The following is a 25,494-nucleotide window of genomic DNA, read 5'->3' on the forward strand; positions in this document are numbered from 1 at the left end:
CAGCTATGAGATGCAGGTATCCCAATTGGCATTATAACCTCTGCACCAAATACTTACATTTCTTCATGATTATTGAAGGCTTTTGCTGTTCTGTGTACACTTGAAGAAGCTGCCTCTTCTTTCAGACACTATATTGGCTTCAGTAAACACAGGTGCTCATCTATGGGGGAAAGAGGAAACACTGGAGTGGGCTGTGCCCCTAGGTGCAGTGGTGGGGACAGCAAGTGAGAGAATGCTCATAGGCTCTAGATAGGGAAAGGTTTTGGTTATGTCTCATTGGCTCAAGGATCTAGGATCCTTTTTGCTTTAGCTTGAATATTTGCCCCCTCAAACTCAGGAGATGAGTCCCCAGAATCTTATGCAAATGAGATTATTGGGGTAAAAACATAACCCAGTTATGGTGTTAAAGGGTAGAGCCTTCAGGGAGTGATTAAATTGGATTGGGTTGTTAGGGTGGAGCCCATAATTGAACGCTGGTGGCTTTGTGACCACCACACACACATAGACAGACCCATAAGCCTTCTGTCCCTTACTGAGTCTGTGTCACCTTGGGACTTTATCAGCAAGAATGCTATCAACAGAGGCCAACTTTTGGAGGCCCGCCTTACTGTGAGTAGTCCTGATGCCAAGGTCTGCAGGAGAGCATGCTCGGAGCCCTGATATTGAGTAGGCTTGAGGCCAGGGTCCACAGGTGAGCCCATTGCCAAAGTCTGCTTTGGAGTGAGCACATAGCTGGAATCTGAGGTAAGAGACTTCATTCTCCTTTTCCCCAGGTGAGAGCTCAGAAGCCAATATCATCTTTATCAGTGCTGCATCGTGCAGACTTGGGGAAGGGGTAGTGAAAGTAATGTGAAATTATTTTTCTTACCCTGTTCAATGCAATGCATCTTTATCCATTCACTTCTATGATGCACTCTGTTGCTTTAATTTCTCATCTGGTAAGGTATATGCATCCCCAGATCCTTGTTGAATAAATTATTCTGTAGAGATATGAAGACTGGCCATTTTGAATTTAGTCCCCACAATGTATTGATTGTCAGATTACAGTGGTATCTGACCAATAAAATGTTTGTTCCATTTCGCTACCTCATTGTAGAGATCATTGACATCTTTGGTTAAATTTATTCCAAGGTATTTTATTTTTTGTAGCTATTGTGAATGGGGTTGACCTTAGAAGTTCTTTCTCAGCTGTGGCATTGTCTTTGTATACAAAGGGTGTTGATTTTTGTGTATTGACTTTATGTCCTGCTACTTTACCAAACTCTTCTATGTGTTCTAGTAGTCTCTTAATGGAGTCTTTTGGATCCCCTATATATAGAATCATGTCATCTGAAAATAAGGATTGTTTGACTTACTCCTTCCCAATTTGTATACCTTTGATTTATTTTTCTTGCCAATGGCTCTGCCTAAAACTTCCAGGAATATATTGAATAGCAATGGTGAGAGTGGGTATCCTTGTCTGGTTCCAGGTCTCAGTGAGAATGCCTCCAACTTTTTCCCATTCAATAGGACACTGGTCATGAGTTCGTCATAGATTGCCTTGATCATGTTGAGGAATGCTTCTATACCCAATTTGCTAAGAATTTTCATCATGAAAGGTTGTTGTATTTTATCAAATGCTTTCTCTGCATCTATTAAGAGAATCATATGGTTTTTACTATTCAGTTTGATAATGTGATGTATCACATTAATTGATTTACAAATGTTAAACCATCTCTGCGTACCAGTGATAAATTCCACTTGGTCTGGGTGAATGAGCTTTATGATGTTTTGTTGGATTCAATTGGTTAGAATTTTGTTGAGGATTTTTATGTCTATGATCATTAGGGAATTGGTCTGTAGTTCTCATTCTCTGTTTTATCTTTTTCAGGTTTAAGTATTAAGGTGATGCTGGCTTCACAGAATTTGGAAGGATTCGTCCCTTTAAATTGTTTTAAATAACTTGAGAATAGTTGGAGTTAGTTCTTTTTTAAATGTCTGATAGTATTCAGCAGTGAAGCCACCCGGTCCTGGGCTTCTCTTTGTTGGGTCTTTATTACTGATTCATTTTCCTTCTTTGTTATGGGTCTTCTTAGGTTTTCTATTTTCTTCATGGCTCAGTTTAAGTAGGTTGCATATATCCTAGAATCTATCCATGTCTTCTAGGTTTCCAAGTTTGTTGGCATAGAGCTCTTTGTAGTAATTTCTGATGATTCTTTTTATTCTATGGTGTCTGTTGTTACATTTTCTTTTTCATCTGTGATTTTGTTAACTTAGGTCTTCTCTCTCCATTTTTTGGTTAGTTAAGTCAATGATGTGTCAATTTTTTTTTCAACAAATCAGCTCTTCCTTTTGCTTATCATTTGTGTTGTTTTTTGCTTCAATTTTTTAAAATTTCTTCTCTTATTCTAATTATTTCTTTTTTCCTACTAGTTTTGGGTTGGTTTGCTGATGTTTTTCTAGATCCTTGAAATGCATTTACAGCTCATTTATTTGGTACTTTGTGGTTTGTTGTCCCATAAGTTTTGATATGTAATTTTCATCTTCATTGGTTTCCAGAAATTTTTTTGATCTCTCTTTTGATTTCTTCCCCAATCCACTGCTCATTCAGGAGCATATTGCTTAGTCTCCATGTGTTTGCATATGTTCTAGAGATTCCTAAGTTGCTGATTTCCAGCTTCAATCCACTGTAGTCAGGGAAGATACATGGTATGATTTCAACTTTTTTGAATTTGCTGAGACTTGCTTTTTGGCCTAGCATGTGATCAATCCTAGAGACAGTTCCATGCACGGTGAGAAGAATGCATATTCTGCAGCTGTAGAATAAAAATTCTGTAGATAAGTTAGGTCCATTTGGTCTATAGTGTCAATTGACTTTGTTGTTTGCTTGCTGATTTTCTGTCTGGCTAATCTGTCCATTGCTGAAAGTGGAGGATTGAAGTCCCCCATTACTATTATATTTGAGTCCATGTCTCCCTTTATATCCCTTAGTATTTCTGTTAGATAGCCAGGTGTGCTGCAATTGGATGCATATACATTTATTTTTGACATATCTTCCTGTTGACTTGATCCTTTAATCATTACATAATGTCATTCTTTGTCTCTTTTAAAGTTTTTGTCTGATATTAGGATGGCTACACCAGATCTTTATTTTTATTTCTTTTAGCATGGAATATTTTTTTCCATCCTCTCACTTTTAGTCTGTGTGCATCACTGTTGGTGAGATGTGTTTCTTGTAGGTAGCAAATAGATGAGTTTTGTTTTTTTAATCCATTCAGCCAGTCGGTGTCTTTTAACTGGGGAATTGAGGCCATTTATATTCAAGGTGACTATTAATAAGTAATCATTTTGCCCTGTCAATTTTTCATAAATATTCCTATTTTTTTTACTTTGGGTTTCCTTTGTATGTTTACTTGGAGATTTTCTGCCTTTACCTCCCTTCGTAGTGATGATAATGTTTCTTGTTTCTGTTGCAGCACATCCTTAAGCATCTTTTGCAAGGCTGAATGGATGGTGACAAAGTTAATGACTGTTTTTGATCATCTGCATTGCATTTGAAATTGAAATAAATATGAAAAATACTTAAGTTGCTGCCAGTGGCCATTATAAGAGCAAGGGATAAATTTTGTAAGTAGAATGTCATCAAAAACAATCTGCTTTTACTTGGTTTTAAATATTTTATAATTAAATATTTGATCTCCTATGTAATAGAAATTTTTAAAATCTATATCTGATAATGATTCGTAATCAAGGTGTATAAACTTCCAATGAATTCTGTTAATTATAGCAAATTACTTAAATTGAGGGTGAATTGTGTAACCCCCAACATTTGCACATGATGTTGGATGTCTTGGGCAGACACAGTCATTTGGAAGATTTTTTTCAAACCTCATACACTTTGTTCTTTCAAAGCTCACACATTGTGTAATTCTGTATAGTGATATACCTGTGAGAATTAATGACCTTTATGTCTAACCATGCTGAATGAATTAAGCCAGTCCCAAAGGGACAAATATCATATGTTCTCCCTGATCGGCGACAACTAACTGAGCAGCAAAAAGGAAACTTGTTGAAGTGAAATGGACACTATGAGAAACAGTGACTTGATCAGCTCTTGTCCTGACGGTTGATGTACAATGTAATACTTTATCCATTTTAGTATTTTTTTTTTGTTATAGTACCATTGGTTGAACTCTGTAATTAACACACAATTATTCTTAGGTGTTTAAATTTTAACTGAAAAGTGATCCCTGTTAGGAATTTGGAAAACATTATGCTGAGTAAAATAAGCCAATCCCAAAGGGACAAATACCACTTGTTCTCCCTGATAGGTGACACCGAACTGAGCACCAAAAAGGAAACCTGTTAAAGTGAAATGAACACTATGAGAAACGGTGACTTGATCAGCCCTCACCCTGACTGTTGATGAGCAGCTTAATATGTTATCCCTCTTAGTATTTTTTTTTGTTTGTTCTACTTAATACTTTTGGTTGAATACTGTAATCAATACACAATTCTTCTTAAGTGCTGAAACTTAACTGAAAAGTGATTACTGTTAAATATAAGAGTGGGAATAAGAGAGGGAAGAGATGTGCAATTCGGGACATGCTCAAGCTGACTTACCTCAAACGGTAGAGTTAGAAACATACCAGGGGATTCCAATTCAATCCCATCAAGGTGGCATGTACCAATGCCATCTCACTAGTCCCAGTGATTAATTTCTGTTCACAATTGATCATAATGATAGGACTAAGAACCAAAGGGATCACATAAACAAGACTAGTGTCTGCAAATACTAGCTGATAGAATAAAAAAGGGAGAGAACGATCCAACATGGGAAGTGAGATACACAGCAGACCCATAGAATGGCAGATGTCCTAAACAGCACTCTGGCCTCAGAATCAGCCCTGAAGGCAGGTGGATCCAGCTGAAAAGCCCATGAGAGTATTTCAGGCATGGAAAGCCAAGACACTCTGGGAAAAAAAAAAAAAAAACTAAATGAAAGATCTCTGTGAGTAAGATTCCAGTGGAAAGAACAGGTCATCAAAGAAGGAGGTACCTTTCTCTGAAGGGAGGAGAGAACTTCTACTTTGACCACGGCCTTGTCTAAATATGATCAGAGTCGGTGAACTCAGGGGGCTTCCATAGCCTTGGCAGCTCATGACAAGAGCCTAGGGTGATTACTGATGCCATAAACAAGAGTGTCAATTTGTTAAGTCAATAACAGGAGTCACTGTGCACTTACTCCTCATGTAGGATCTCTGTCCTTAGTGTGCTGTACATTGAGATTTAATGCTATAACTAGTACTCAAACAGTATTTTTCACTTTATGTTTCTGTGTGGGAGCAAACTGTTGAAATCTTTATTTAATGTATGCTAAACTGATCTTCTGTATATAAAGAGAAACGAAAATGAATCTTGATGTGAATGGAAGGGGAGAGGGAGTGGGAAAGGGGAGGGTTGCTGGTGGGAGGGTCGTTATGGGGGGGAAGCCATTGTAATCCATAAGCTGTACTTTGGAAATTTATATTCATTAAATAAAAGTTAAAAAAATACAAAAAAAATCATGTCATCTATATGATTGAACAAATTAAATCATTCTTTGCTAATGTCTATTATTCTGATTTTTAAAAATAATAAAATAAAACAGAAAGGAGAAGAAGCGGTATGTGCCATTTTAGAAAAATGTAAGGAATAAAAAAGAAAAATATCATTATTGAGCCCATCACTCAGATACAAAAAATATATTAGTATTTCCATGCTTTAATTTATTCATTCTGGACTAAATAAAATAGAATAAAATGTTTATTGCCATTTTGCTCTCCAGAAAGGTTGTAGCTACTTCCCAGATATAACTGGAGTTCCAGAATCAAACAATGTCACTAGTTCCCAGTCTCTCTTTCTGTTCATTTACTATGCTTTTCAGTCATCTATGTGTAGGCTTTCTTTTTAGGCTCCACACAGTAGTAAGATGATGCAGCGACTCCAACTTCATATATTCTCAGATTGAAGGCCAGCGGGAAAATTTCTTTGCTAATAGCCCCCAAAAGATCCTAAGATCTGAGTGGATCATCTTAGGACATATACCCATCCCTGGACTACTGACTGGTTTGTGCTCAGACTGCATTGTTCACTGCTGGTCTCTGAGGTGGTTTCCCCAAATGAATGTCAAGGCCTGTTGAAAGAAAGAAAAATAGGTACTGGGGAATTAACACAAAAATAATACTCATAATTATATGCCAATAGCCTATTATTTGGTTTTCCTTTGTAGATTTGTTTATTGTTAGGTATGATACTTGGCTTATAAAGTATATTACTTTTCACAGATTTATTTATTTATTTGAAAGGCAAAGTTACAGAGAGAGCGAGAGAGAAAGAGAGAGAGAGAGAAAGATCTTCTATCCAGTGGTTCACTCTCCAAAGAGCCTCAAGGCCAGGGTTGTGCCAGGTTGAAACCAGGAGCCAGGATCTCCATCCAGGTCTCCCACATGTGTGGCAAGGGCTCAAGTACTTGCACCATCTTCTACTATTTTCCAAGACACATTTGCAAGGAGCTAGATTGAAAAGTGGGTCAATCAGGACTCAAACTGGCACTAATATAGGATGCTGGCATCACAGACAGTGGTTTAAAGATTATACAACACCAACCCCTGTTCATAATATTGCTTAACATTTCTTCTCAGTTTTTCATGCACATTTCACCTACATAATGTTGTGCGTGTGTCTCTTTGTGTGTGTAGACATTTTTCTCAAGGACATAAACTGTCCATCTTCTATGATTTCTACATTTGTGCTTTTAAAAGTCTTATCCATGATACAATTTAACAATTAGTCACTTTTTAATCTATTATCAATTATTTTATTTATAGTTTTTGCTTTTTGAATATTTACATATTTGAGAGGCACAGAGACAGAACTCCCATCTGCTGATTTATTCTTCAAATACCCACAGCAGCTGGGACTGGCAGGTCTGAAGCTGGGAGACTGGAACTCAGTGCAGGTCTCCTCTGCAGGTGGCAAGAACACAGTTACTTAAGCCATCACCGCCACCACCCTCCCAGAGTCTGTATTAGCAAGAAACTGGATTCGGCAGCCAGAGTCTGGGATCCAACTCAGTTTTCCAATCTGGGACATGGACATGTTAAACATCAACCTACGCATTGGGCTAAATGCCTACTCTTGCGTTATTTTTGAACAGCAATTTCAAACCTGTTCATGGGCTTTGTATAAAATGTAAAGAAACACATATTGGCATGCTGAAAGAGTATTTCATATCTTTCTGTTATTTGACCTGCCTGTTTTCCCCTAAATGTTTGAAAACTCAGACAACTGTGTAAACTGTTCATATCCTTTAATAAAAAATTAAAGAATTCTGTCATACTCTGGAAACCTAGTTATTTGCTCCTCCCGCATTGTTTGAAAGACTTGCCCTCCACGGAGCTTGGCAACCACAGAGCTCAGCGTTCCCCTAACAACAAAGGCTGCATTCCTAATGACTGTGTCTTGAGTGTTGTGGTCATGTTTGCTGTGATCTGACAGTCTAAGGCCATCCCTCAGAAGGGAGAAGAAATAACCCATTGGATAAAGATTTTGTTTCATTTTCTACTTAAGAAAGTTCTTTTCCTAGCTTTTTCTTGTTTTGATTTACTTAACATTCTGGTATTACACAAGGACACAATTCTGAAAATAGTTGAAAATTAGTAGCTGAGTAGGATAATTGTGCTTCATTGTTTCTAACAAGACCACTGCCCTGACATCTTTAAATATCAGAAGGAAAGTGTCAAGGGCCTCTCAGCTGAAAGATTCCCAAGGGCGTCATCTAAATCCCTTGTCTCCTAAATAACGAGACTTCTGTCTAGTGTGGCACCTTATGTTTCTTATCTTTCTCTTGATTTGTGCAGTCTGTGCAAACCAGTGCAATGGTAGGACTGGAGAAACAAATCCAGCACACTGGTTGAAAAATAAAAATGGCTACAAGAAATGGGCACCAGAAGGCTGATAGGAAATGCAAGTCTGCGAGTCCACTGGGAACTCTAACTTACCAGTTCTGTTCACTTGATTAAAGGATATTCTTCAACAAACAGTGAGAGAACCCAAAGTGTAACAAGTAATGTAAGGAGCAATCAAGCATCTGTAAGTGGTAAGCAACAGAAATTCCTTTTCTTCTCTCATTTTATCACAACACCCACAATTCAAATAAGCATCAAAAAATGTGGATTTCCCTTCCATATGGTCCTTAAACTCATCTACTTTATCCCAATGGCCATTTTTTAAGGATAAAGCCACAATTATGCTTCAACTTTAAGAATGCAATAGATTCCAACTTGCCCCATCTAACCTATCTCTGATCTTGTCATCTACTGTTTCCCCACAGCAATGTGAGTGACAAAATTATCTTAACCAGTGTATTCAGTATTCAAGAACTGAAATGTACACTTTTGGGATCTTTGAAATAGTTTCAGCTATTTTAAAGCTTTTGGTTTCCTAACTATATCCCATAATGAAGAATAATTATCCCTTCTATGGTGTTAAAGATTTTGAAAAATTAACATGACATTAATTCATTAGCTATTATAATGGCATTATTACTGTATTCACACAAATGATATACTCAATTGCAATTAATGAATTATTTCCTTCCAGTGAAAAACAAACACTATAAAGAAAATTCAGAATGTGCATAGTTGAGTATTGAATACTCTAACTTAACAAGTTAGCAAACGTGAATTTCAGCAGCAGATCTGCTCAGGGAAGAACCGTGAACAAGCAATTTGACCTCTGTTGGTTCCCTGATTTATGAAACACAGTTTGTCCCTAACAGTCACCATCCTTTTGTAAGATTTTCTGAGTGTGTGGTTCAATTCATTTCTCAAACCTATTGGAGACACTGTTTTCCCATTTAAAAGTTATATTTTGACCCTGTGCTAATCATACTGCTCAAAACTATTCTAAACACAGATTCATCCCTGTAGCCTGTAAACAGCCACATTAGCCTGCAGGTAACTCTTGGATTTGGAAACAGCTCAAGGCATTTCTATTGCCAATTGCAGTAGAAGCAAAGTACAGTGGAGGCGCATTTACTGCATTCTTGTATCTGTCAGATACTTTTGCTGATTAGCTCTTCAGTCCTCACAATCACTCTCCAAAATAAGTGCATTGCACTAATTTAATAGATGAAGAATCTGTAAGAGGCACTACATAATTTCATAAGGATTTTTTAAGACAAAAGTGGCAAATGGTCCTGACCACCAAATCCTTACTTTTTGCACAATTCCATACTGTATCATAAGAAGTCATAGCTTCTATTTGTTGAGCACTGGAGAAAATTTATTTTCAAGATATTCATATTCACAGAAAATGTGTACCCATTCCACACGTTCTTAAAATGTGACCGAAGATCTTCCCATCAAGAGGGAGAGTTTCATGAGTCCTTTTCTTGATCCTAGGCTAGGGCTGCTTGAACCAAGTGAACATGGCAGCAGCATGGTATGTGAATTTCAAATTCAGTTGGTAAAGGATGCAGCTTACCCTCAACATTCTCTTGGGACACATGCCCTAGCAACCCAAATTGCCAAGAGGTAGCCTCATTGGGCCCTTACATGGAAAGGTCATGTGAAGAGGCCTAAGACACCAATGTGGCAGTTGACACCAATCTAGAAACAGGAAATGAATTATTTGCTTCCATGAAAAAAAAATTTGAGTATTACAGACTCTAACTTAATAAGTTAGCCAACCTGAATTTCAGTGGCAGATCTGCTACTCAGGGAAGAATCTTGAACAAGCAATTTAACCTCTCTTGATTCCCTGATCTAAGAAATGTAGTGTTTGACCCTAACATCCAACCTCCATCTTCAAGTCTTCCAGCTTGAGGCCAAGGGCATTGTGGTGCACATCCAAAAGATCCCCACTGTGCCGTCTGAATTCTGAACCTCCAAAATCCATGAGTTTGGCTATTTTGCAAAATTAAGTTTTAGTATTTATTAGGTAACCAAGATACACAAGATACGCACTTATTTAGCAGCCAAAATAAGTGTGTATCTTGTGCACAGTATCTAGAAAATTTCTCATTTTACAAACATGAAAACAGGCTCAAAGAGATTATGTGACTTACCCTGAACTACATGATTAGTATATAAAGATATTGGGATTAAAACACAGGTTGTGTTTTCATTTACAGCACCTATGCCACATTCACCAAATTGAGCTGTCCTCTAAAAAAATTCCAATTTGGAAATTGTTAGACTTTGACTTTTTGGATTCACATCAATCTATGGGAAAAAAAAAAACCTTTTTATGGGACATTAAATTTATGATATTTGATAAATCTAAAATCATTTCCTGCATTTAATCTCTTGCATTAGAAAGCAAGCAGGAATATAATATGCTTTGGAGGGGTTATATTACTCCTATGTCATTTAAAGATGCTACTCACTAGCTTGTTAGTTTTCATTGACTAAGATATTTATATTGTCTTATTACATCAGAATGCATATTTCTTTTTTAAAAAAGATTTATGTATTTATTTGCAAAGCTGATTGACAGAAGAGAGACAGAGAGAAGATGGACAGAGCGAGAACTTTGAAGAATTGATTCACTTCTCAAATGACCAACACTCAGGATTGGGCAAGGCCAAAGCCAGGAGCCTAGAACTGCATCCCAGTCTCCCATATGGGTAGCAGGGAGCCAAATACTTAGGCCGTTTTCTACTACTTTCCCAGGTGCGTTAGCAGGGAGCTGGATCAAAAACAGAGCAGCCAGGATGTGACTGACACTTACAGGTGGGATGCCAGCATTGCAGGTTGCAGCTTAATTCACTACACCACAACACTGGCCCCAAAATAAATATTACCTAAACTTAGGGACTTTTAGATTTCACAAGAAATACAGCAATTTCTAAATTCATGCAGTAATGCAAAAACATTATACTTCAAGAACTCTGAAATTTGACTCTATCAAAACTGATTTCAAATAAACCCTTTATAGCAGATGTGGATGGTTGCCTACTCAAACTCCATTCCATCTTTATCTCCATTCACAGAAATTATGCCACACCCTTCCACATTTTAGATAGATTAGTTTCAAAAATAAGTAAAATGTAGTTTGTTAAACTAATTTTTTTTTTCTTTTAGGAAGTAAATCTTTAAAAGAAATTGTAGTTGGCTTTCTGCACAGATGAATTATACATCTTCCAATTCAACCAAGTGCAGATATTTGAAAAAAATTACAACTATTCTGAATATATTCTGATTTTTATCCTCAGTGTTATTCCCTGAACAATACAGTATAACAACTATTTATATAGTGTTTAGGTTGCACTAGGTATAAAATACATAGAGATGATTAAAAGTATATGGGAGGATTGTGAATATTATGTGTAATCACTTCTTGGCCTTTTGGCTAAGATCAAGTGTAGTAAATATTATGTGAAAATGTTATACCATTCTATGTAAGGGATTTGGACATCCACAGATTTTGGTAACTATAGGGGTACAAGTCCTTGGTATCAGTCCCCTATGGATGTAGGGAATGACTGTGTATGGAAATTTAAAAGAACCTCCAAAGTAATATTGTAAAGAAAAATTTTAAATTTGCTGTGCAAACAAAATATGTATCTTATTAATTTTTGCATCCTAATCTCAATCATTATTACAAAAAATACTTTAATACAAAAAGTGCTTGCTATCATTTATCTTTACCTTAAGAGTAATTTCTTGTAAATAAATCTTTCTTTTAAAAATTACATCACAAAAGTGTGGGCCAAACTCAAAATGGATACTTTGCTCTGAATATTTCTTTTACGCATTCTCCCATAATATATCTTTTGCATTTCCCTCCTAAACTCATACAATTTTTCAGTTTTTTTAACCCACTGTGGAAATAGGCCAGTAATTTTACTGTAATATTAAATGTTGACTTTCGTTTCTTTGAGAAAGAAGTTAAATAAATACCAGGCAAAAAGTTTTGCTATGCCGTCTTCCTTATAATACACAGATTTTCTACAGGGGAACTTTCTCCTTGAGAGTTAAGTAAGTGTTATGATTGGCGCAACAGATATACAAAATTACTTTTAAGATGTTTTGCCTTTTGGTGGTAACTTAGCAGATTCAAAAGTGCAAGCTAACTTCCTGAGAAATGCTTGTCATTGATAGCATCTGGCTCACTCTGAATGAAATGGCAGGCATTTGAAAGCAGACATATGTTACTAATAATACTCTTGTGTGTGCAGCACCGTATTTTCCATGTAGATGAGGAATCTGGTGACATCATTCCGCAAGCTCTCTTTAGGTAAACCAGATGGCTGAATGTGTATGCGGTAAGAAAGTCATTAAATTGTCCAGGGAGTATCATTTAATCATCCTTAAGAATGTCACTAATACCCAACATGTGTATTTTTAAATGAGTGATTATACTGGAAAAAACTGATGTCCCAAAAATCTGTTTCAGACACTTGGATTTAGAGTAAATAATAAAACTTCCAGGATTTTAAAAATAAACAAAGAAAGAAACAATAATCTTGAAAAAAGTGAGATGTAAGATTTCTGTATACTGACCAGTGATTTTGCTATCATACTACAAAATCAATAGTATTAAAATTTTTTACCATAATACCAATCAATAGTATTGTGTTCTGATATTACAAATCAGAACCTATTCTTTTTATATCTGAAAATATCAATAAAAGAAAGTTTTAACCTCCAAAAGAAATTTAGAGGTTAAAAAAAGACAAAAAACAGAGAAACTAGGAAAGGAGAAGCAGAATGCAAGCTTCTTTGTCCACGTATGAAATCTTAGAGCCAAGAGCTTTGACAAATAAATTTTGTCTCCACCGCTTTCTGACACATTCCACACACACAGTGTCACGGTAAGAGATTAACTTCTAGTGATGATGTAATCATTCTAATTGAGGCTGGAGCTGGAGGGATCAAAGTAAATTGAGTTGATCCAATGGAAAAGAAAGTAAAAATGTATTTTAAATTTGATACTTGAGATTTTTATCTATGTAATTGCATTATAATTAGTGGTTTGCCCTGGAGCCTCCCCAGTGAGTTTCCCCTCACCCTGCCACTGTTAAAATATCGGAAAGAAAGTTGAGTAGAAGAAAACTGATGAAGTTAGAAGAGGCCTAGTAACGAAGGTGTATTCTTTGTCAAAGGGTAAGAGGAACTTAGCATTTTAATTACACACTAAAGTTAAAATAAGTTCTAATTCAGATCTCCTAAGATTAGACTAGATATTATTTTTCTGAGGGTATTGCAAATCCCTCCTTATTTTATTTAGATATAAAATATTTAAAGCATTTCAGTTGAACAAACTGTGCTTAGATTCTAAAAGCCATCCAACACCCTAGAATACTATTATTCACTGGTACTTGCCATGCAGTAATTCCATTGCAATATTAAAAGTCTCTTACCTCTCACAGAATTACCTTGAGGGAAAAGGTGAGCAGGCAGGGGACGGGTGGATCTCAGATTACCTTGATAATGGAGGGGGACTTATCCTAATGATGTTAGGGAAAAACAAAAAACAAAGTGCACATAGGGCTCTGACAACAGCTGTGCTTCCACAGTCTCTGCGGGAAGCATGTGTTCCGGGATGCTCTCTCTCCCATTTCCAGTTTCCTGGTAATGCACACTCTGGGAATCAGCAGGTGATAGGTCAACTGTTAGGGTCCCCGCCGCCCACGTGGGAGAATTGGATTGCGTCCCTGTTTCCCGGGTCAGGCCCCAGGGCTGCCCTGGCCACTGTGGGCATTTGAGGTGTGAACCAAGAGTTAGGAACTTTCTCTTTCTGTCTCTATGTCTCTGTCTCTCTGCCTTTTGAATAAAACAAATAAAATGAATTCACTTTTCCAAATTAGTAATGAAAGAAAGAAACATGATATTTTGCTATTTCTCTGACTTTAAGCTTAAATCTCAGTTCCAAACTTGAGAAAGCAGCAGTAGCAGTATTGATAGCCTACCAAAACTCTAAACAGTGGCAGGCATTTGGTACAGTGGTTAGGATACCACTTGGGACGTCCACATCCCTTATCAGAAGACTTAATTTCGAGACCTGGCTCCACGTTCAGTTCTAGCTTCCTGCTAATCCATACTTTGGGGGGAAAAAGGTTTTAACCCAAGTATGTCTGTCCCAGCCACCCACTTGGTAGACCTGAATTGAATTCCAGGCTCCTGGCTTTGGCCTGCTCCAGCTCTAGCTACTGTGGGCATCCCAAGAGTGAAACAGTGATGGAAGATCTTTCTTTCTTTCTCCCTCTCTGTCTTTCTCTCTCTCTCATTTTCTCTTTCATTTAAGTAAATAAAAAAGCAAATGAATAATTAAAATAAATAGAAATCTAAAATAAATAATGTGTTTTCGAGATACATTCACCTAAATGTTTCACCTTAGAAAATATATGAGACAGACAACAAGAAACAAAATATTGAACCAGAATACTCCACCCACTCCATTACCCCATATCCTACAGACATTAAAAGATATTTTTGAAGTTCTTTAAAATCAACCTTTGAGATTAAGAATTGTTTTTATGATATAAAAAGTCATAAATTTATCAGAAATCCTTCTAACTTGGAAATTCTGACCTATAAAATGTTACATGGGTTATCTGTGGCAAATCTTATACTGAATCTGGAAACCATGGAGCTAGAGTTCTATTTATGGAAGGAAACTCTGCAAAAATATATATAAACATTGACCAATGATGTCTTGTATGCTTACTTAGCTTTCTGCTTACCAATGTCTGCTATTGTATATATACAATGATGTAAGACTACTTGAAGTCAGCCTAAACAAAGGCTCAAGTGAAAAAACCTCCAAATGGCTTTTAAAGTTAAATGCAGGCAACACTTGTGATTTTCAAGTTCCTACTTAAAAAAAAAGACTTGGAGCTGGCATTTGGTCTAGAGGTTAAGATGTTACTTGGGACGCTTGCATCCCATATTTGAATGCCTGTGTTCAAGTTTCATGTCCACTCTTTATTTCAGCTTCCTGCTAATGCACACTGTGGTGAATAGCAGATGATGGCTCAAGTAGTTGGGTCCCTGCCACCAAAGTGGGAGACTTGGGTTGACTTTCTGCTTCTCAGCTTTGGCTTGGTTGGCCTAGCTGTGTCTATTGAGCGCATCTGAGGAATGAACCAACAGATAGGAGAGCATTGTCTGTCTGCCTCATTCCCTCTCTGCCCTTCAAATAATTTAAATAAATAAATAAGAGACCTAATGGCAACAAATATTTTACCCAAACCAGGCACACTCTGATCATTAACAAGTAAGCTGACTCAAGAAGAACTCTTTTTCAAATAATCAGAATAATACTGTTTCTCATAGCAACTCAGTCATGAACCAATGACATTAAGGGTGAGCATTTAATAAAGTAATTACAATAATAGCTAACCCTAATTGATGCTTACTTACTGTATGCTAGAATTTATACATCTGAAACTTCGGGAGAGGAATTGACATAAATATTCCAATATGATGCAACTAGTTAGTGGTCTCACCAGAATTCAAATCCAAGTCAATCCAACACCACATCCCAAGCTCTAGAGTCAAATTGTATATGTAATGATTAAAAAAAAAAAAAAAAGAGAAATTAGCTAAAATCAACTATAGTTATAAAAAGCTCAGTTATGGTAGATCACAATATGAACACAACCAAATGTAAATCAGAAAAATCTATGTAAACTATCTAGAAAGGTTTCTAGCATGTAATAAGCATTAACAACTCTTAATTAGTAATGTCTTAACCCATCACAGATACACATATAAAAATTGAAAGTATTTGATACCTAAGAGCTGAGTACATCAGTTATCTTAAACATCTTAATCAAGGTTACCTTGTTTCCATCTGAGTTGTCCAATTAGCTATCAGTTTTTGATAATTAATACAAATGTGTCATACTAGCAAAATCTAGAAATAATTGAAATATATTGTCAATAAACATATTATGCTATCCTTCATATGTAAAGATACAATTAATAGGACTTATACCTTAAATTACTTGATTTTCCATTAGGTGAAATGAATATTCAATTATCTATACACTCCCTTTCATGAATTCATTTATGCTGCAATTTAAAAAATATATTTATAAGACTGTTGATGGAGATTCTGCCAGAATGTTAGGAATTAACCCAGGAAGCTCAAGAGTTAAGTCTAGTTAGGAGTAAAACGTACCTTGAAATAAAACCAATTTTTCATGCAGCTGGTCCTGACTTTTAAACAGACCAGAGGCATGTTTTTAATATTTAGTGTGCATACAAATCATCTGAGAATCTTGATGAATGCAAGTGCTGATTCATTAAGGATAAGGTGGGTCCGAGCCTCTAAATTTCTAACAGGCTTCCAGCTTAATCCAGTGTGGTTGTTCCAGGGACCACACTTTGAGTGACAAGCGATTGGAGCATGCTGCCTTTGTCCATATGCAGGAGCCTCCCTTTTCTGGAAATCCTTCCTTCTGCTTCCATCAACACTGGTAAGGTGATAGCCACTGGTTCACACCTGGTCATCATTCACACTCCAAGAGTGATCCTTGAACCTGACCCATCAGTTCCTTTGTTGAAAACTGGCACTGAGACCCAGAGAGAGTCGCTTAAACATTGTGCCTTCATAAGATTCCCGAGCAAGTGTGAGTGATTTCTCTCTATCAGAATGAGAAAGAAAAAACTCCTCTGCCAAGAAGGGGAAAGAGAAAGCTTCACACACAGAGAGAAGTAGTCGTAAGAGGCACCAAGAGAGGGACTTAATGGATGCTTTAGTGTGTTGCCATTCTAATTCTATTCCTAAGGTCCAAGTATATTGCTGCCCTAATAAATTACCTTTCTGCTCAAGCTGAGTGGGTTTCTATTTCATACACCCTAAGGAGCACTAACTTTATATCCTAAAGTGTAATAGACTCTATCTCTGCACAGTTAAAAGCACCTGAGATCAGGACCCATAATCACAGTCCCATGTGCGCGAAGTGCTAAGATGCTGTACAAAGCAGAATGAGCATGCATACAATAATACATATTGTACATGTGCGCGTGAGTGTAAAGAATTTTTGCCTCAAATGTATTATCTCAGTACATCTGTTAGTTTAGAATTTGGTTCTAAATAAGTAAAGATAATAACCATTAAACTGCAGATGTGAAATGATGGAAGAATCTGTTAACTGATATATTAGAGTGAGTTTTATATTTCCATAAGCTAAATAAACTCTTTTGGAAAAGTATGTATTTTTTTTACACTGAGAAGCTCAGAAGTTAATTATGAGGATGAAATTCTCTTACATTAGATACATATGCCCATTGCTAAGAAAGGCGCTTGGATGGCATTCTCCTTTAGATAAAGGTATTTTGAACTACTCTGGTGCCAAAATTGTTAGTTGCAATATTTATTTATTTCTAATTGCTTAAAAGTTTACCCTGATTAAGCAAAATATTTGTGAATGAGCAATGCCATAAAAATATCTCAGTTTTTGGGCAATAGCCAAAATCAACTTTCTGTAAACATCCGATGATGAATTTGATATCTAAATTGCTAAACAACCTTATCTAACCTTAAATCTTGAGCTGAATCCATACATTGGTAGTAATCAGATTGTCTCAATAACACAGATGTAATCAAGCTATCACAGAAACTAGGTATGGAAAGAAATATCCTACTTCATGTTTGTCTAGTATTTAGACTACTGAAGCTCAACATGTATTTGCTAATCTTAAACAACCAATTTCATTGTTTGAATAAATCGTCAATATTAAATTTCATGATCAAGTCTGTAATATGCAACTGGCTTTGAGCAGTAGTAACTACAGGCAACTTCTAGGTGAATTTGCAGTCTCAATTCACACTGTACTATTAACTCATAAAGTACAAGTCATTAACTTGTAGTAAATTTGTTGGAAATTTCTAGTACTTCCAAGGATGTGGAAGAAGCAACTGAAAACTTCTAGAACAGTTCCTCATCCCAGCACTCAAAGAAGTCTTGTGAATTATTTCTCCTCAAAATATGAACAGCTCTAAGAAAGAAAACACTTTTTAAAAGTATTGGAGGAAATAAACCACTACGTGAAAGAATCAACAATAAACAACAGGGGCAATTATTCTGGTGCAGCAGGGTTAAGCTAGGGTTGAGATGCCTGTATTACACATCAGAGTGCCAGTTCAAGTCTGGACAACTCTGCTTCTGATCCAGCCTCTGGTTAGTACACTTGGGAGGCAACACACAATGGTCCAAGTACTTAGGTTTCCTCCACCCATGTGGGAGACTTGGATGGAGTTCCTGGATCCTGGCTTTGTCCTGGCCTGGTCTAGACAATTGCAGGCATGTAGAGAGTGAGGTACCAGATGAAAGATATATCTCTCTCTTTCTCTCTCTCTCTCCCCATCTGTCACTCTGTCTATCAAATAAATAAATAAATCTTAAAATTGAAAGCAGTTTAATGACCAATGGACTAATTACAGAATTCAAATGCATACTGTTGAGACCTAGGTGGAGTTACTAGAACCTGGCTTTGGCCTGACCCAGCTTTAGCTATTGAAGCCACTTGGAAATTGAACCAGCAGATTAAAGATCTCACTCTGTTGTTTTGTCTTGCAAATAAATAACACTAAATAAATAAACAAATAAATCGAGATAATTCTTAAAAAAAAAAAAACAACCTGACAGCACAATTAGATTATAAATTAAACATACAGTCACACTTTGAAGAAAAAGTAATTATGCATGTTAGAATTAAAGTGGGAAAAAGGTTAAATCTGTCTTCAGGGAACTAGAAACTAAAAAGAAAGATGAAACACCTTTGATAAGGAACCAAAAAGAACATATAGAAACTAAAAACATGGCCGGCACCGCAGCTTACTAGACTAATGCTCCACCTGCATCGCTGGCATCCCGGGTTCTAGTCCTGATTGGGGCACCAGATTCTGTCCTGGTTGCTCCTCTTCCAGTCCAGCTCTCTGCTGTGGCCCGGGAAGGCAGTGGAGGATGGCCCAAGTGCTTGGGCCCTGAACCCACATGGGAGACCAGGAGAAGCACCTGGCTCCTGGCTTCCGATAGGTGCAGTGCGCTGGCCGTAGCAGCCATTTGGGGGGGTGAACCAATGGAAAAGGAAGACCTTTCTCTCTGTCTCTCTCTCTCATTGTCTAACTCTGCCTGTCAAAAAAAAAAAAAGAACTAAAAAAACACGAAAATTAAAATTAGAAACTCAAAGAATGGCTATTATATCAGATTAAATAAACATACTCAAGAAAGAGAGTTAGCAAAATCATCAGAAAAAAATTACATGAAGTGTAGCACGTAAAGGAAATCATGCAGGAACTAATAAAATAAGATAAAAGAAATGGTAAAATGAACCAAGTCTAACATAGTTCTAATTAGTGACCCAGATGGAGGAAATGCAAGAACTGGTTGAAAAGAGATGGACCTAGAATCTTCCATAACTAATGAAAGATGTCAAAGCAGAGGCTCAGGAAGTGCACTGTATCATTTGCAGGATAAATCAAAAGAAATCCACATACAGAATCATCTTAATAAAATCGTGGAATATCATTTAAAAGACAAGATTAAAATAAGAGAAAAATACAGGTTATATTCAGATTACTAAAAGATGGAAAGCTAAGCTTTAGCAATAAAGATGAAAGCCAATTTCAAAACACAGAACATGGGCCCTGCCCTATGGCTTAGCAGACAAATCTGCCCTCTACAGTGCCAGCATTCCATATAGATGCTGGTTGGAGTCCTGGCTGCTCCGCTTCCAATCCAGCTCCTGGGTAATGCACCTGGGAAAGCAGTGGAAGATTGCCCAAGTGCTTGGGCCCCTGCACCCACATGTGAGATCCGGAAGAAGCGCTTGGCTCCTGGTTTTGAATCGGCTCAGATCCTAACATTGCAGGATTTGGGGAGTGAACCAGCAGATGGAAGATCTCTCTCTGTGTCTCTTCTCCACTCTCTCTCTCTCTTTGCTTTTCTGGAGCTCTGGCTTCAAATAAATAAATAAATCCTTAAATAAAACATACAAAACATGTCAAATTTTACCCAAAATAGAAAAAGAAGAAATCTTCCTACCTCATTTTACTCTCAAGATGTACTTGACATCTTAATCAAAAACCTTTCCAAGAGGAAAATTAGACGTAAATCATTCACAAATATAGATACAATATCCAAAACAGACTATTATTAATTGAATCCAAATGTAGTTTTCAAATAATACACCTTGGCCAAACTGATAGCCCGGTTCCATGAGACTATGTCCATATTTTCAAGTTCATACATTGAGCCCATTGCCAAATTAAAAAAAGGGAAAATGATCATGTACTTATATTGAAAAGCAACATGTAATCAAACTCAATACTCATTCATGATAGATGTTATTAGTAAATGAGCAACAGAACATCTTTAACATTACAAATAAGATACAACAGTATAAATATCATCCTGAAAGGAGAATTATTAGAAAAGTTTCATTTATAGTCAGAACTCAAAAATGCGTAATACCAATAGTTTTATACAATACTGTATTAGATGTCACAGCAAGTACAATAAAGAAAAAAAATGGAGGCCTAAAGAGTAATGTAGAAAACCAAGGAGTCTATAAGTTGATGCAAGTAGTTTATTAAATTAGTTTTATATAAAATTACTATTTAATATGTCAGTTTATATTTTATATAAATGTCAGTTATATTTCTAATCATAAGTACCAAATGAAAACACAATTAAACATATCATAGTTTACAATATTATTACAGAATAGTTACTTTAAAAATTTATTAAGTTTACTAGATGGAAAATCATAAAAACTTTAAAAGATATAAAATAAAATCTATACATGTATAACTGTACCATGGTTATGGCTACAAAGATTTGGTGTTTGAAAACAGTGTACAAGGAGGCATCAATATATTCATGGAAGGGCTGGTGCTTTGGCGTAGTAGGCTAAGCCTCCACCTACAGTGCAGGGCATCCCATATGGGCACCAGTTTGTGTCCTGGCTACTCCTCTTCTGATCCATCTCTCTGATTATGGCCTGGGAAAGCAGTGGAAGATGGCCCAAGTGCTTTCCTTGGGTCCCTGCACCCATGTGGAAGACCTGGGAACGCTCCTGGCCCCTGGCTCCTGGTTTTGGATTGGCGCAGCTACAGCCATTGCTACCATTTGGGGAGTGAACTAATGGATGGAAGACCTTTCTGTCTCTCCCTCTCTCTGTCTGTAACTCTACCTCTCAAATAAATCAACAAATTTTTAAAAGAAAAAATGTTCATAGAAAATTCTCATTAGCTTTAGATTCTATTTTTCACAAACGTTTTGGAGCCCCCTTGTATTTCCTGTTAATGGTCATGTCCAATCAATTCCAAAGTACAATGCTTATTAAAATATCATGATAAGATAATTTAAGTATTTTTTATGACAGGTAAAGGACCATTAGTATCCAGAAAGAACAGAGAAATGGAGTCACTCAACCAGCTAAAAGGAATCACTATAAAGTAATAATAAATAAGATGGTATAATGCTATAATAAGAACACCATGAGGATAAACAAAATGATATTTGAAATAGAACACTCCAAAACATATCCCCATATGTTAATATAGGAACAATTTCAGATTAGGATCCAGGATATAATGGCTGTCAGAAAGACAGAATTGAATCCATTTTGTATCATATAAAAACATAAAGAGCAGAGAAATGAAAGTCGAACGTCAAAAATGAAAGGATCTAGATGCCTACCTGAAAAATCTATGTGAAAAGGTTTTAGGTTTGGGGTATAGAAAGGTTCCTTGAAAATACATATTGTTTGAGGCCCACACTATGGTGTAGCAGGTAAAGCCGCCACCTGCAGCACAGGCATCCCATATGGGTACCCGCTTGAGTCCTGGCAGTAGAAGATGGCCCAAGGCCTTGGGCTCCTGCACCTGCACCTGCGTGGGAGACCCTGGAAGAAGCTCCTGATTCTCAGCTTCAGACTGGCCCTGTTATTTGCTGAGTAAATCAGCGGATGGAAGTCTCTCTCAATATCTCTCTTTCTCTCTCTCCTTGCCTCTTGGTAACTGTGCCTTTCAAATAAATAAATAAATATTTTTAAAAAAAGAAAATATGCATTTTAAGGGCCAGGCTTAGTGGCTAAGCTGCTGCTTGTGACACCAACACCACAAATCTGAGTTCCTGGTTTTGAGTACTGATCTACTCACAATTCCAGCGTCCTGCTAAAGCAGACATTAGGAGGTAACAGGTGACGGCTCAAGTACTTGGATTTCTGCCACCCATGTGGGAGACCTGGATTGGATTCTTGACACCCAGGCATTTTGGAGAGTGAACCAATGAATAGGCACACTGTCTATCTGTCTGTCTCCCTGCTTCTCAAGTAAATATAGAATTTTGGCCGGCATCGCAGCTCACTAGGCTAATCCTCCGCCTTGCGGTCCCGGTCGGGGCGCCAGCTTCTGTCCCGGTTGCCCCTCTTCCAGGCCAGCTCTCTGCTGTGGCCCGGGAGTACAGTGGAGGATGGCCCAAGTCCTTGGGCCCTGCACCCCATGGGAGACCAGGAAAAGCACCTTGCTCCTGCCATCGGATCAGCGCGGTGTGTCGGCCACAGCGTGCCGGCCGCGGCGGCCATTGGAGGGTGAACCAACGGCAAAGGAAGACTTTTCTCTCTGTCTCTCTCTCTCACTGTCCACTCTGCCTGTCAAAAAAAAAAAGTTGACCATAAATAAGACCCACAAATTTGACTATATCAAAATTGAGTTGCTATTCGCCAAAAGCCATATTAAAGTAAGTGAATAATGTTATAAACTGGAAGCGCATATTTGCTGCACACAATCAACATTGTATTGAGATGTTATTCAAAATGAAAACCTGCCACAAAGCAGTTTGAAAAACTCTGAAAAAAATAAAAAATAAAAAAACCTGGTCAAAGCACATAAAGAGACTTTACACAGAAGAGAAAAGTCACATGGCTTTTTTACATCAATAGCGATATCCTGGAAATGCAAAACATTACTACATTGAAATTTTATCTGACATGCACTCAAATAGTAAAAAACAAAGCAAATGACTATTCCAAATGAAGGAGAAAACACAAATCCAGGTTTCATAAGGGATCAGAGGCTTATTGAATATGCAGATTCTCTATCAAAGAAAAAGAAGTAAAAAATAATTAAAAACCATTTTAGTTGCAAAATTTAATGTTTATTTAGGATTAGAAAAGAAATCACACAAACTACAAATCCTAAAAGGCAAACAATACTGCAAATGTTGTAAGCAAAAACCAGCTAATTTGCTTTGAACACACCAGCTTAACAATACTTCCCTAGATATATTTTGACTACATGCTTTTTTTAATTACTCTTCATGTGGTAGTAATTTTGAAATGCTTTTGACAAATAGAAGAGAAAGATAATTCCAGAGTTTGTTGTGTGTGTGTATGTGTGTGTGTGTCATTGGAATTAACTTTGGGGGCCTATGCTGTGGCATAGCGCCTGTAGTGCTGACATCCTATATGGGTGCCTGTTCAAGTCCCAGCTGCTCCACTTTTGATCCACTTCTCTGCTATGGTCTAGAAAAGCAGTAGAAAATGGCCCAAATGCTTTTGCCTCTGCACCAGCATGAGAGACCAATCCTAGCTTCGGATCAGCAGAGCTCTGGCTGTTGTAGCCATTTGGGGAGTGATGCAGCAGATGGAAGATCTCTCTCTCTCTCTCTTTCCCTGCCTCTGCCTCTCTGTAACTCTGCCTTTCAAATAAACAAAATATATCTTAAAAAAAGAAATTAACTTTTAATATTATAGGTAGGATTAAGGTAGGATTAAGATCTTCATTAGTAGGGAAATATATTAAAGAATTATGAACTTATTAGTTTAATTGTTAGCATTGTGGTGTGGTGTATTTTATGCTGTAGTCATAAACATTACGATACAGGATTATGCTGGCAGGTCACTTATATAAACATTTTAAATTTGTATGAGCAATGGCATTTGGAAAATCTAGGACAAGAAATACAAGATATACTCCCATATATTGCATTGCATAAACATGGGACTTGAAGACACCTATGTATTTATTTGTAGAGTGCCTATGAGTCTAGGCCTTATAACACAAAGTCAGTCTGTAGATTCTATTGTGTAAGAGAGTTTAAAACTTTTAGTATTTATAACTGTGTTTATCAACCATTGAATACATACCTGACAAGAAACAACTCCTGTTTGACTAAGCAGCAAGAAGGACCAAATCCTCTACTTATCATTTAAGGCTTTAATTGGAAGACTTTTCCACAGATGATTTCCTATACTCATACATTTAAAAATGTACTTCTCTTCTACTCATGGATATTTTTCTTGCCAGGTGCCATAGGACAAGTTCATGTAGCAGTTTGGCCTTGGGGCCACAAGTTCTGTGTCATGATAGCAAATGAGTCAGAACAATGTTCAGCAGGAGGACTCCTAAAAGGCATTCCTATTCAAACACCATAAATTAAATAAAACACAGCTTCAAAAAGAAAGAAAATATTTTCAACACAAATAACTAAGAATTTAGATCTTGAATACATGAAGAATGCCAATAAATGATTACAAAAAGAAAGTGAATCCCAAATACAAATGATGCTAACACCAAAATAAGTATTTCATTTATATCCAAATGGATATACCATGGATATCCAAATGACCAATTAAAATATACTCAACATAATTATCAGTAAAAAATATACATATTAAGAATAACACAAGAAAGCTGTACTTGGCCATAAGACAAACAAAAAATTATGAGTATGAATAACGCCAGTGCTGGAAAGGCTGTGGAACAACAGAAATGCATACACTGAAGGAGCATTCATTTCTGAAAAAAGCTTAGTGGTAAAACTTAAACTGCTGAACAACTTTTATTTATTAATATTCTATTTGAAGTGTAGGGGTGGGGGAGAGAGAGACAAAGACAAGAGAGCTGAGAGATATTCCACTTTTTGGTTCATTCCCTCTATGTCCACAATAGTCAGGTCTGGGCTAGGCCAAGGCCGGGAGCCTAGAACTCAGTTCTGATCTCTGATATGGGTGCCAGGACCAAGTACATGAGCCAGCACCTGTTGCCTCCCCGGGTGAAGATTAGCAAGAAGATGGGATTGGAAGTAGAGTAGAGTAAGACTCCATCCCAAGCTCTCTGATATGGCATATAGGCATCTTAAGTAGAATCTTAATTGCTGTACTAAATACCTAACCCCTATGTGGTAAAACTTAAAATAATTTGGGTCTGTCTTGTAAAAATGAAGAAAAACTCCATATTGCAAACATACAAGTATATAAAAAGATACACTGGAATGCTCATAGCAACAATGATGTAATGCACTCAAGCTGGAAATGATGCAATGTCTACCAACAGTAGATGAGATAGCTATACTGCAATATTTTGACAAAGCAGAATGGTCTACAATACTAATAATAAAAGAAACCCTAAGTATTCATATCAATAAGGATGGCTTTCACATAGAACTTAGTCACAAAAATAAAAGTCACAAAAGGATTCAATATGATTCCATTTAAATATTACTCA

General features: G+C 36.9%; 1 long non-coding RNA gene and 1 pseudogene across 1 annotated transcript; one reads left to right on the forward strand and one right to left on the reverse strand.

Moving 5' to 3' along the window:
- Positions 1-5,717: 5,717 nt before the first annotated feature.
- On the reverse strand, positions 5,718-23,565 carry LOC138843395 (uncharacterized). Its single transcript, XR_011378060.1, has 3 exons — positions 15,815-23,565; positions 15,393-15,520; positions 5,718-6,154 (listed from the first exon to the last, which is right to left on the reverse strand). It is a non-coding gene; the product is annotated as an uncharacterized lncRNA (long non-coding RNA).
- LOC138843616 (U2 spliceosomal RNA) lies at positions 11,357-11,527 on the forward strand (annotated as a pseudogene).
- Positions 23,566-25,494: the final 1,929 nt, after the last annotated feature.

Source organism: Oryctolagus cuniculus, chromosome 8, assembly GCF_964237555.1.
Source record: "Oryctolagus cuniculus chromosome 8, mOryCun1.1, whole genome shotgun sequence".
Taxonomy (NCBI): domain Eukaryota; kingdom Metazoa; phylum Chordata; class Mammalia; order Lagomorpha; family Leporidae; genus Oryctolagus; species Oryctolagus cuniculus.